The following is a 13452-nucleotide window of genomic DNA, read 5'->3' as shown; positions in this document are numbered from 1 at the left end:
TTGTATAACAGTCAATAATTTTATTTTAATATATATATATATCAAAATTATATGGAAGGGATGACATGGTAAATACACTTTCATGACTAGTTTAAAGTTCAATAGAACAACAGAACAGTCATTAATTACCTCTAATGAGATTTAAAATACATATTTCAATCTGGAATTCCCAGTTTCCAACTTGTTTATCTGTAATAAAAGAAAAAGAGTTGAACATCCTTTATCATCGCTAATAGAGGTAAGTAATATCATTAAAATTTGCATACAAGGGGAAATAATTTTACGTTATATAAAACAAAAGTAATTACTAAAATTATAAACCGGTAATATCTGTCTCTTTCATTCTGTAGGTTATATGAATATGACCTACATAACTAGTCAGCTGACCTTGTTCCATGCATCCATTGCGACTAACAACTCATTATATTTCTAAACATATGATATTTCTTTCGATGAATGATGACTTGCTTACGTTAAAAAAATTCCTAAATCGTATATAGAAAATACTTAAAATAAAAATAAAAATAAAACTACAGCATAAACAGAGAAAAATATAAATTATATTAAGCAAACAAATGTCAATGAACTTGCCTGCAACCTTGTTAAGGTTAGAATAGAAAATTCATTTAAAAAGTCATGCAGGAAGTTGTAGCTTTCACTTCAATAGAGAGCTGTATTTAGATGGGACATATGATGTACTACTACTAACACTTAGTGAGGTGGTATAAAGATATTTTTTACTACAATTGGAGGGAGGATACGGTGTCAAATGAATTCCTCTGTTATAAATGGATAAATTAAAGTGTAATGTAGCCGATTAATTTGCTACAACAAATTGAGATTTCTACAATGTATAATTAAAACCGATTAAGAGTGAAATATATCCCTTTAATTAATTTTAATTAGGAATATATGTAACCGATATACAAAGTCTAGAATGCACAAGAGAGATATATTTGGCTTAAGAGTTTTCAGCGGTCCACTTCCTTCTTGTTTCAGAAGCATAAAATTACTGACATAATTAGCTTACCAGCCGAGCAAAATTTACACTGTTGAACCTATGTTGATCTCAGAAGTAAAGCGGTAACATTTTTGTCTTTCATCCAGAAGGTTCTTGCTTTGAATATTTCTTGGGCTTAGCATCTGTCAACCACAAATAATCCATACCGTATATCACACAAAAGATCTTTAAGCTTACTAGCTGAATTACTTGTTTAAAAAACCGGTGAAAGCATTACCAAGGTTTCTAGGCAAATGTACATGTATCAAATTTGAATGAAAAACACTAAATCTTGAGAAATTCAACATTTTAAACAAATATAATATTTACTTTTGAATTTGAAACTTATTTGGGGAAAACTTGTATAAGATAAATTTTGAATCTTATTGAACAGTTCAAAAACATACTAAAGATTTTCATTAACTCCCGTTACTGGTTCAGACAGTAATAAAGACACACACATCCTTTTTTTTTGTTGGCCTGAAGCAACAAAAAAAGAGAGCAACTTTTGTCACATTTACGATATTTTCTCCTTGTTCATTCATAGTACTGCAACCGCCAAGAAAGTATATATATATATATATATATATATATATATATATATACTTTATATATACTTTATATATAATATATATATATATATATATATATATATATATATATATATATATATATATATATAATATATATATATAAAAAATATCAATAAACAATTCCGTCATATTTTAACTAATAATCATCTTCTCAGGCAGTTTCATACTATTCAGTATAAATTTAAAACAACCTTTTGTTAAATTATATTAGCAATACTATTGGATCCTGGTATATTGGATAAATAAAATTATACGATGAAGTAATGCGTTACTGGATGCAGTTTAATCGCTTGACAGCTAACGACTATAACAGGAGTTAATGAAACTTAAAATGTATAAATATATTAAAACCTAACTAATTTATCACTCAACTGAATACGCATTAGTTTTTATTTGTTTAACAATGTTTATAAATAAAAATGGGAAGAAAATATTTCATTTGTTCTTAAATTTTTGTATGTAAATTTTGAATTGCAGTTTCTCTTGACTTTTCACAAATAACAAACATTGAGCAAAGTAATAAATACTCTATAATAATATTTACATATTTAAAAATAAATTGATCGTAAAATGAAATCATTGAAGCTGTCGGTTTAGAATGACTCAGCATTTAATAAAATAAAAAAAGGAGCTAATTGCATTACAATACACTTGAGACTAAGGACATAACAGCAACAAAACAAATGAGAAAAGGCAGAAATTATACTGATTTATCTTAAGAATAAAAACATATTTAATCAAATAAACTGCAGCTTTTAATGAGATATAAATACATTTCAAGATTGATTGATACACAAAAACTTCCTGGCCAAGCTTTTTCAATTTTCGATGGGTCGCCAAAAATGTGTGGGGTCTGGCAATGTCATGATGGAAGATGACACCTTCCTACTGATCACTTTAACTCAATTGTTTGGCATCATTTTTAAAGCTGTTATAGAGGTTAGAATCATTGTTTAGTCGAGTGGCAACAGCTCATAATTAAAAATTCCTTTAAAATTCCATATCACACATGCGCACGTGCACAGCATCACTTTTCTTGTGATCAATCGACATCATGTTTCAATCACTATGGGTTTATACAATATTGTTGTTATGTGATAAATTTTCATTCCCTGAAACAAGCCGTTTCAAAAATGGTTCAATTTCATTCCATTCATATAATGCATATTATATGAACAGAAGTATATAAGATACATACGAATAATAAATAACAAAATAAGTAAAACATAATGAAAAGTGTGATGAAATATAAAATAATGTACAAAAGGGATAAAAATAAATGGAGGATAAAACTGAGTTAAAAAAATGATAGATTTATAAACCACACCCTTTTGAAAGTTGTTTTCATTCTTTTCTTTTTAAACAGTATCTTCAAAATAATAGACTGGGTGACCTCCTTTATTTAATTAACCTCAATTACCTAATCAAATTTCAACTTGTTATTAGCACAACATACATTTTTTTTTTGTATTTAAACAAGTAGAAAAATATTTTTTTTTAAATTACAAAATTTATCATTAATACATTAACAGCATCCAGAAGAATAATATAGATCTTATTACATCAGATTACACATAAGCATTTCTACCAACATCTTTAATCAATTGGATAGGTGATTTGTTTTTGGAATTTTTAAAATAACTGCTACTTTTAACTGTTTTGGAGATAAAAAGTTATAAATGACACATCACAGCATTAATTACAAGCTGTAGTTTATACTGCACTGCTACTCAAAAAAATAAGCTGGCTTACTATTTTCTTGCAAGAGTTACTGAGTATAAACAGCACAGTTTGAAATATTTCATCACATTTTTGTTAACAAGTATCAATTCATTTAAACAAAGAGACTTCATTCTATTTTTTTTTCTTGATTTAAATCATTATTAAGCCTTGCCCCAGAAAACCATACATTGAAAAATCTTGTGAATGGGCAAGAACTGAAATCTGAAACAAGGCATATTTTTACAATTTTTTTTGCACGTTTTATGCATTTGTGGTTAAGGGGTAAAAAATAATCTGAGGCTATTTTTGTTTGGTTTTTCTTGTTTTTGAATATAAACTTGAATAATGAAATGAAATTTCCAAAGGCAACAGAAAGCTGTTGAGTTGTTTGCTGTTAGTATTTATACTAGTCATATTATATATTTGCCGATGTGTTTGAAGCTTAATAACTTGCTTCACGATAATAGGTCAAGGGTGGTCTTATTTTATTTCCCAAAAAAAGATTTTAACTTGTCTGATTAAATTTTATTATATAAGCCTTTAAGTACTGGCATTTTATATTTACTTCATATATTTTTAGTTCTTAAGGTGCTGATAATGTATAAAAACAATTTAATGACTTGTATCAGAGTTAACAACTAAAACTATCAAGTCAAATGAAAATGTTTTACAGAACAAACTGTGAGCAATATGGTCAAGAAGCTAATCACAAAAAAAATTATTACTACAGAAGCAACAAATTCATTGGTTTTACTAGAAAAGAAAACTGACAAAAAATTAACTTGCTTACCTTGCTTTTTCATGTAACGCCAATAAAAATTGGGGTTACATGAAATAAATCAAGTGGATATAAATATAAAAAAATCATGGAAATTAGTTGTAGCCCAACATTGCCTGGATATTGGTCTTGAAATTTGTAGTAAGTAACCATTTTTAAAAAGGCATATTAGAAATAGAAATCAGATTTTTGTAATTGGGAAACATATTCTAGCAACACTCTCTATTTTTCTTAAAATAGATTACCTATTAACCTTATAAAAAAGGGGTGTATTAGGTTATGGTAGGCAATCTGAGTTTGAAGTTTTAATGGATTTTTTTTAGCTAAATTTACACTTTTGATTGCGACGGCCTAAAATGAGAAAAATTGATTGAATTTTTTATCTCATTTTAAAATACAGTTAAAAACTACTAGTTTTATTTATAACGTTTCTTAAGTATTTTTTGTATTTTTCATTTCTCATTTATTTTCTTATATAAATACAATTTCCTCATTGTCTACTGATGATGGTCTTTTTAAAAATCAGAATTGCAAATTAATTTTAAATTTTAAGTAACATTCTGTAATAACTTTTGAATATTTTCTTGCTTTCCAATTTATATCAAACCAGAATTAACTAAAATGACTTTTCAAAAGTTTCCATTTATCTAGCACAACTTTGCTAATTTCAGGGACTCAGCAGTTATGCATCTTTTGTTTGGGTAGTCTACGTACTTTACAAGCTTACAACATCTATGAATTGATTTGTAGTTAATTAGAATACAATACCAAAATGGTTATCGGAAGACATCATTTAAAAGCCTTCAGCATTAAAATACAACTTATATTCAGGCCTCAAATTGTTTATTTCCTACACATCACAGAGTGGGAAACTTACTATATCAATAATGATGGAGAAATTTCATTGTTAAATGCCAAGAGCAGACTAATATTGGTAGAATTTTTAATTTATTAAAAATCTTTTTGAGACACGAGCCTTGATGAGTGTCATACACTTTGCATTGGTGCATTAATGGCCATTATAGAGTTAGATACAGTATTTTTTCTACAGCTGAGAAGGTATTGGGATTATGGGTTTAATTCAATGATACAACATATCGTTTATGGAAATTTTTTTTTATGTTTCTAAAAATACATTACCCAATACTTTTCTGTGCAATAGTTTTATTAGTCATAAGTTCTCTTTTCTTTAATATCGATCAATGTTAAAGACCTGGTACCCAAATCCTAAACATTTTTGAAGTATTTTGAACAGATTATTACTATCTTCATCATAAATTAATAAATCCATATAAGATTTATTAATTTGGTTCAAAGCACATAACTTTGAACCATCACAATCAATAGTTCAATAATCTAAAAAACATAATTTTACTGTACTTAGCAAAAACATTATAACTTGAATTTGATGACAAAATTATCCAAAAATAAAAACTGTCCCCCATTTACTCCAAACACTATTTGGTTTAAATTTATTATTTCTTTTTAGTTTATCAGTTATACATTTAGCATATTTATTAGTTTCAGATTTTATGAGTTTTACAATTGACTCAGAAAAAAACAAGACATCAAATGGTGCTGTCTCATCTATAGCAATTGTTAAGCCACTAAATTCATTTAAATCAGGCAGAAGGCGCTGATTGTCAAAAAACAACATCCCAGCATCTCATCCGATTGGTTTGCAGGCCCACTACTTCTCTTTCTTTTAGTATTTTTATTGGCCTCAGGCTGAGAAGTAGATGTAGATGGACCCTGATCAGGAAAACTTTATTGGCAGTGTTAGACCTATTATCAACATTACCATCACTGTCAGAAAAAATCTGACCCTATTTCGAAATCTGCATCATTATCCTCAATCAATTTCTCAATTCTTATCCAGAATCAAAAATTACCTCACTTAGAATTTTAAGGTGAATTTCATTTTAACTAATATTATCATCAATATCAGAATCTGAATGATCATTTAACAGTTTTAGGATCGTCTACGCAATAACATTCACTCATATTTATGTTTACTTAGTACAAGTAATAAATGTCAGAATATAAAACAATAAACGCATCTGGAAAAATCAAAACATCAACTCACATTAGAAAATATCCTAGAAAGTAAACAAAACTTTAAGGCGTATATTTTACGCCGTAAGCAAACTAACTTACTAAAAAGAATACAGTATTCATTTCACTAATATAAACGTAACATATTATGTAGATATCTTGGTGAAATATCAATAGAAACACATGACAAGGTAACGCACTAACATGAACGAAGTGCCATCACCAAGCTTTTCGCCGGCAAGAAACACATGTTGAATAAAATTACGTAGTTTCCAAAATATCTAACAGACGGCGGTAAGGGTTACTCTCATGTTATTCTGTTAAGCCTCCGGAACCACCGCAAGGTATTACTTTAGAGGATGAATGTGTATTATGTGTGTGTAAATGAAGTGTAGTCGTGGATAGTTTGAGGTCGACCATTCCTGAGATGTGTGGTAAGAGATACTCAAAACCGTTCAAAATTAATTAAGGTTAATTGCATGTATCGTATATACACGAGAATAGCCCGCGTGCCGGTTGTAATAGAATTAAATGTATAACTCGAGCTTCGGTAATCCATCCGCGTTACTCTACGTGAGCTATACCCGGTATACCATTTAAAGCGTTAAGAAAGGTAAACAGTGTAGTATAGAAACTTAGTTACCTATTAGTGCACTTTCAAATTAACCTTTGCTTGCTAACTTCTAAATCGTATTAAAATCAAAATAAAAAAAAAGTTGATAGGTTAAACAGCTGATACCAGCTTCTAATGAATAGTGGTTGAAAAGAAAAATATGATCATTGCATCATTATGAAACAGGGCCCAGCCATATAATTCAAACGTTATAATACAGCTGTTGAATTATTAATACGTGTTAAGTACGTGATACTTTTACTGTTCCTATAATAGGCCAAGTAGCGTCATCTATTGGTTAGTGTATGTATTGAAGTATCGAGCCAGGTGATGTACGGATGTGCCAAACACAACAGTATCGTTTTTTCCTTTTATTATTAGTATTAATAAATATAGTTATTAATACATTATTCATTGACTAAAACCTGGACCTCAAAAATTCAGTTTACATTTAAGATGATCTTTCAGTTGTAATAATAATGGCATAATTATAACTGGTTTTATGAAAAATGGATTTTAGACATTTTTTCTTATTATAAACAGTTCAGTTATTATTATCTTATGATATCATTAAGGTACTTCAAACAGATTATCCAGCCTACAAGACTCAAGATATAAAAGTAATTTTACATTTAGAGTTGCTGGTGAACTAATGGCTCAGCAAAGGCAACAAATATAAAAATCCATGCTGACACTTAACTAATTAAATTTCTTCCTTGGGAAGAGATTTTTTGGAAGATATGGATATTGGTAATCCACACATGATGTCTTTTCTCCACGAAGAAATGGAGAAATTTTAATGATAGTTTTGCCAAAAAATAATGAAAAAAGTTCATATAAACATGTCTCGAAATGCTTGCTTTCGAGTTATAGCTAGCGAAAGATTTTGCATGGATTTCAGCTCTTCTAATAGAAAGAAGTTCCACTGTCATTTTTGAGACCCAAAGTAAGCAGTAAATTTGGAAGTTTCTTATGTAATTTGAGCCGGAAAATAGGATAAAACAAGTCCCAGAATTATAACTGTAATAGCTTTTAAGGTATCTGAAGTATAACACAAAATTCAGTGTCGAAAAACAACTTTTTTTTTTAGATCTGTAATACAATAGCTTTGTTAAATGACTAATAAATGCAGAAGATTTAGTAATTTATAGAAAATTTAATTCTGAGAAAATTAATGTAAATACAGCCAATAAAAAGTACATAAAAACTTTTAAAAATTGATTTTTTACTGAGACGAAAAATAGGTAGAAAATCATATTATTCTGTATCTAATAAAATTACTCTTAATAAAGCAAAATAAAAAAAAATAGATTAGATGAAATGATAATCGGTAACAGAATAATAAACCTCAGTTACAGTAAGTGTTCAAAATTCCCACCTTCACAATATGCACAGTGCTCTGCCCAAAGTAAAATATTTCTGGTAGCTTTCCATATCATTTCAGGATCATTTACAGACCTATATTTATATGAAATTTTTTCATTACTTTCACCAGTAGAACATCTCCTGATAGTTTCCCTGTTTCTTCGTGGGACACTATAAAATATTAACTCATTTATGTTAACTTATTTTTTTTTTTTGTCTTCAGTCATTTGACTGGTTTGATGCAGCTCTCCAAGATTCCCTATCTAGTGCTAGTCGTTTCATTTCAGTATACCCTCTACATCCTACATCCCTAACAATTTGTTTTACATTCCAAACGTGGCCTGCCTACACGATTTTTCCCTTCTACCTGTCCTTCCAATATTAAAGCGACTATTCCAGGATGCCTTAGTATGTGGCCTATAAGTCTGTCTCTTCTTTTAACTATATTTTTCCAAATGCTTCTTTCTTCATCTATTTGCCGCAATACCTCTTCATTTGTCACTTTATCCACCCATCTGATTTTTAACATTCTCCTATATCATTTCAAAAGCTTCTAATCTTTTCTTCTAAGATACAACGATTGTCCAAGTTTCACTTCCATATAAAGCGACACTCCAAACATACACTTTCAAAAATCTTTTCCTGACATTTAAATTAATTTTTGATGTAAACAAATTATATTTCTTACTGAAGGCTCGTTTAGCTTGTGCTATTCGGCATTTTATATCGCTCCTGCTTCGTCCATCTTTACTAATTCTACTTCCCAAATAACAAAATTCTTCTACCTCCATAATCTTTTCTCCTCCTATTTTCACATTCAGTTGTCCATCTTTGTTATTTCTACTACATTTCATTACTTTTGTCATTGTTTCTTCTAAATCGTTTTTACTCTCGGCTAGAATTACTATATCATCAGCAAATCGTAGCATCTTTATCTTTTCACCTTGTACTGTTACTCCAAATCTAAATTGTTCTTTAACATCATTAACTGCTAGTTCCATGTAAAGATTAAAAAGTAACAGAGATAGGGAACATCCTTGTCAGACTCCCTTTCTTATTACGGCTTCTTTCTTATGTTCTTCAATTGTTACTGTTGCTGTTTGGTTCCTGTACATGTTAGCAATTGTTCTTCTATCTCTGTATTTGAACCCTAATTTTTTTAAAATGCTGAATATTTTATTCCAGTCTATGTAATCGAATGCCTTTTCTAGGTCTATAAACGCCAAGTATGTTGGTTTGTTTTTCTTTAATCTTCCTTCTACTATTAATCTGGGCCTAAAATTGCTTCCCTTGCCCCTATACTTTTCCTGAAACCAAATTGGTCTTCTCCTAACACTTCCTCCACTCTCCTCTCAATTCTTCTGTATAGAATTCTAGTTAAGATTTTTGTTGCATGACTAGTTAAACTAATTGTTCTGTATTCTTCACATTTATCTCCCCCTGCTTTCTTTGGTATCATTACTATAACACTTTTTTTGAAGTCTGACGGAAATTCCCCTTTTTCATAAATATTACACCCCAGTTTGTATAATCTATCAATCGCTTCCTCACCTGCACTGCGCAGTAATTCTACAGGTATTCCGTCTATTCCAGGAGCATTTCTGCCATTTAAATCTTTTAATGCTCTCTTAAATTCAGATCTCAGTATTGTTTCTCCCATTTCATCCTCCTCAACTTCCTCTTCTTCCTCTATAACACCATTTTCTAATTCATTTCCTCCGTATAACTCTTCAATATATTCCACCCATCTATCGACTTTACCTTTCGTATTATATATTGGTGTACCATCTTTGTTTAACACATTATTAGATTTTAATTTATGTACCCCAAAATTTTCCTTAACTTTCTTGTATGCTCCGTCTATTTTACCAATGTTCATTTCTCTTTCCACTTCTGAACACTTTTCTTTAATCCACTCTTCTTTCGCCAGTTTGCACTTCCTGTTTATAGCATTTCTTAATTGCCGATTGTTCCTTTTACTTTCTTCATCACTATCATTCTTATATTTTCTACGTTCATCCATCAGCTGCAATATATTGTCTGAAACCCAAGGTTTTCTACCAGTTCTCTTTATTCCGCCTAAGTTTGCTTCTGCTGATTTAAGAATTTCCTTTTTAACATTCTCCCATTCTTCTTCTACATTTTCTACCTTATCTTTTTTACTCAGACCTCTTGCGATGTCCTCCTCAAAAATCTTCTTTACCTCCTCTTCCTCAAGCTTCTCTAAATTCCACAGATTCATCTGACACCTTTTCTTCAGGTTTTTAAACCCCAATCTACATTTCATTATCACCAAATTATGGTCGCTATCAATGTCTGCTCCAGGGTAAGTTTTGCAGTCAACCAGTTGATTTCTAAATCTTTGCTTAACCGTGATATAATCTATCTGATACCTTGCAGTATCGCCTGGCTTTTTCCAAGTGTATATTCTTCTATTATGATTTTTAAATTGGGTGTTGGCAATTACTAAATTATACTTCGTGCAAAACTCTATAAGTCGGTCCCCTCTTTCATTCCTTTTGCCCAGCCCGTATTCACCCACTATATTTCCTTCCTTGCCTTTTCCAATGCTTGCATTTCAATCTCCAACTATTATTTAATTTTCATCTCCTTTAACGTGTTTAATTGCTTCATCAATCTCTTCGTATACACACTCTACCTCATCATCATCATGGGCGCTTGTAGGCATATAGACGTTAACAATCGTTGTCGGTTTAGGTTTTGATTTTATCCTTATTACAATGATTCTATTGCTATGCGTCTTGAAATACTCCACTCTCCTCCCCATCTTCTTGTTCATCACGAAACCTACTCCTGCCTGCCCATTATTTGACGCTGAGTTAATTACTCTAAAATCACCTGACCAAAAGTCGCCTTCTTCCCACCGAACCTCACTAATTCCTACTATATTCACATTCATCCTATCCATTTCCCTTTTTAAATTTTCTAGCCTACCAACATGTAAAACAAATTGTTGGGGATGTAGGATGTAGAGGGTATACTGAAATGAAACTACTAGCACTAGATAGGGAATCTTGGAGAGCTGCATCAAACCAGTCAAATGACTGAAGACAAAAAAAAAAAAAAAAGCCTACCAACCTTTTTTAAGCTTCTAACATTCCACGCTCCGACTCGTAGAATGTTATTTTTTTGTTTTCTGGTGACCCCTTCCTTAGTAGTCCCCACCCGGAGATCCGAACGGGGGACTATTTTACCTCCGGAATATTTTACCAAGGAAGGCGCCTCCATTATTACTATGTGAAAATGCAGAGAGCCACATTTTCTTGGAAAAAAAAACAGCTGTAGTTTTCCATTGCTTTCAGCTGCGCAGTACTCAGAGGACTGAGTGATGTTGATATGGCCGTTTAAGTCATTGTGACTCACGCTCCTAACAACTACTGAAAGAGCTGCTGCCCTCTTTCAGGAATCATTCCTTAGTCTGGCTCTCAACAGATACCTCTCCGATATGGTTGCACCTTCGGTCCATCTACTCTGTATCCCTGAGCACTCAAGCCCCCTCACCAACGGCAAGGTCTCATGATTCATAGAGGAGGTATGTTAACTAAATTGATAATAAATCAATTGAAAGCAGCGTGTGTTTATTATCAGCAATCTATAAGTGCAGAAAATAAATTTTTAATTATAAAATTTAAGCACAACAGAACAAGGAAATTAAATATTTCTTGAATAATTCAATTTTTATATTTAAGTACCGCATAAAAAATATTTCAGTTACTGACTGGAAGGAACATCTTTTGATATTTATTTGGACTTCAGGTTGATAAATTTTTCTACACCATCAGGATATTTTAAACAATTACATTTACTTTATTGCAATAATAAACAACATTTCTTAATGTTGTTTATTGGCTTAATGTTTCTTATTGTTGGCTCTTAATATGGCAATTTGATTCATGAAAGAAATTTTCATACTACAGACACATACATCAATTATCACCCAAGCAGGTGTAGCGATCACCAAAAATATTTTGAATTCAATTACTTGTAAGGGTCTGACTTTTTTGGAAAGAAAATAGTGTATTATTAATGAAGAATATTTTTATTTATGTTTTAATTGATTTATAATTTTTACAATCTTTTTTATATTTGGAAGATTTTTGTATTAATCTACCACTATGTCTGATTGAGGAAGCCTTTAAAAATAATTTAAAAATATATTCTTTTATGTGAATAATGCTTTTGATATCTTCATTCTTTATAAAGGTTAACCCGATAAGGCTGAATTATTTTTTTTTGAAAATTTTGTAATTTCTTAGATAATTGTTTCTATTAGTGTTAATATGTCATGCAAATTATAATTTTTCTTTTTTCAAAATATTGCCCATCCTTCCAGAAGGATTGCAGCCTAATATACCATCATGTATACTGAATATATGAATATACATTATTTACATTCTTTTGACACTTACAAAACACATACATTAAACAAGTAAAAACTTTTTACACCCTGCAATATGAAAATATGAAATATAAATCTGTCACATAGTGCTCCATTCTGTTGAACTTAGAGTCCAGCTTTGATGTATGAGATGGTTGTCCCTTTCGAGACAGAATTCGTTGAGTATTGCAGTGGCAACTTTTTGATGAAATGTTAGGTTGTCTAATCTTCCACCATCTTGCCTATTTAACTGTCAGGAATTGTGTTCTCTAACATCAATCAGGTGTGCAATTATTGGAAAATACCACTTCTTTCCCTTGATTGTAACTTGGAGAAATTTTTTGATCAGCTCTGTCGATGCCACACGTGTGTAAACTGTAATTATAGATTGATTACTTGTGGTTGTAAAACTGAATTTCACTTTTTCTCTTGTTGCGAGAAACGTGCAACCTGACGAATGGGATGTACCTGTCAAAATTACTTGCCACACAAACTGTGCTGTTGTCATTCTATACAGTGGCAAGTACATCGGCCGAGCTGTTTGATCTGTAATTATAAGTTCCTCTTGGCTCTTTCTTTAGTTCAACCACAGGTAAATCACAATAACTAATTCGGGTCTTCCATATTGTTCCTGTAGCTTGAACATTCCTTTTATTCAAATCACTTAAATGAGGAACCGAACGAAGTCTACAGAATTTTCTTTCTTGAAAAGAGTAAAATCCCAGCATATCTCATTTATCAGTTACAAAAGCGGCCTGACTGGCAAACTTCATTTTTCTCAAGTTTGTCATTATTGCAGACATGAAGATTGCCATGATGTATGATCTGTCTCTGGACATTGTCTCTGAAACCAGCATATTATGAACATCATTTGACGTGTCTCCCAATACATCTCTTTTCACGGCAAAACAACATATCCACTCAGAA

The 13452-nt window shown here is 30.9% G+C and overlaps 1 long non-coding RNA gene across 2 annotated transcripts; it reads right to left on the bottom strand.

The window, feature by feature from the left end:
• Window positions 1-2325: 2325 nt before the first annotated feature.
• On the bottom strand, window positions 2326-6938 carry LOC142331485 (uncharacterized). 2 transcript variants are annotated; one of them, XR_012758005.1, is made up of 2 exons: window positions 6792-6938; window positions 2326-2705 (listed from the first exon to the last, which is right to left on the bottom strand). It is a non-coding gene; the product is annotated as an uncharacterized LOC142331485 (long non-coding RNA). The 2 variants fall into 2 exon arrangements; XR_012758006.1 differs by lacking the exon at window positions 6792-6938 and adding an exon at window positions 6251-6755.
• Window positions 6939-13452: the final 6514 nt, after the last annotated feature.

The sequence above is a fragment of the Lycorma delicatula genome, chromosome 10 (assembly GCF_047948215.1).
Source record: "Lycorma delicatula isolate Av1 chromosome 10, ASM4794821v1, whole genome shotgun sequence".
Classification (NCBI taxonomy): Eukaryota; Metazoa; Arthropoda; class Insecta; order Hemiptera; family Fulgoridae; genus Lycorma; species Lycorma delicatula.
The sequence above is the reverse complement of the archived record's forward strand: the minus strand, read 5'-3'. Positions and strand labels throughout refer to the sequence as shown.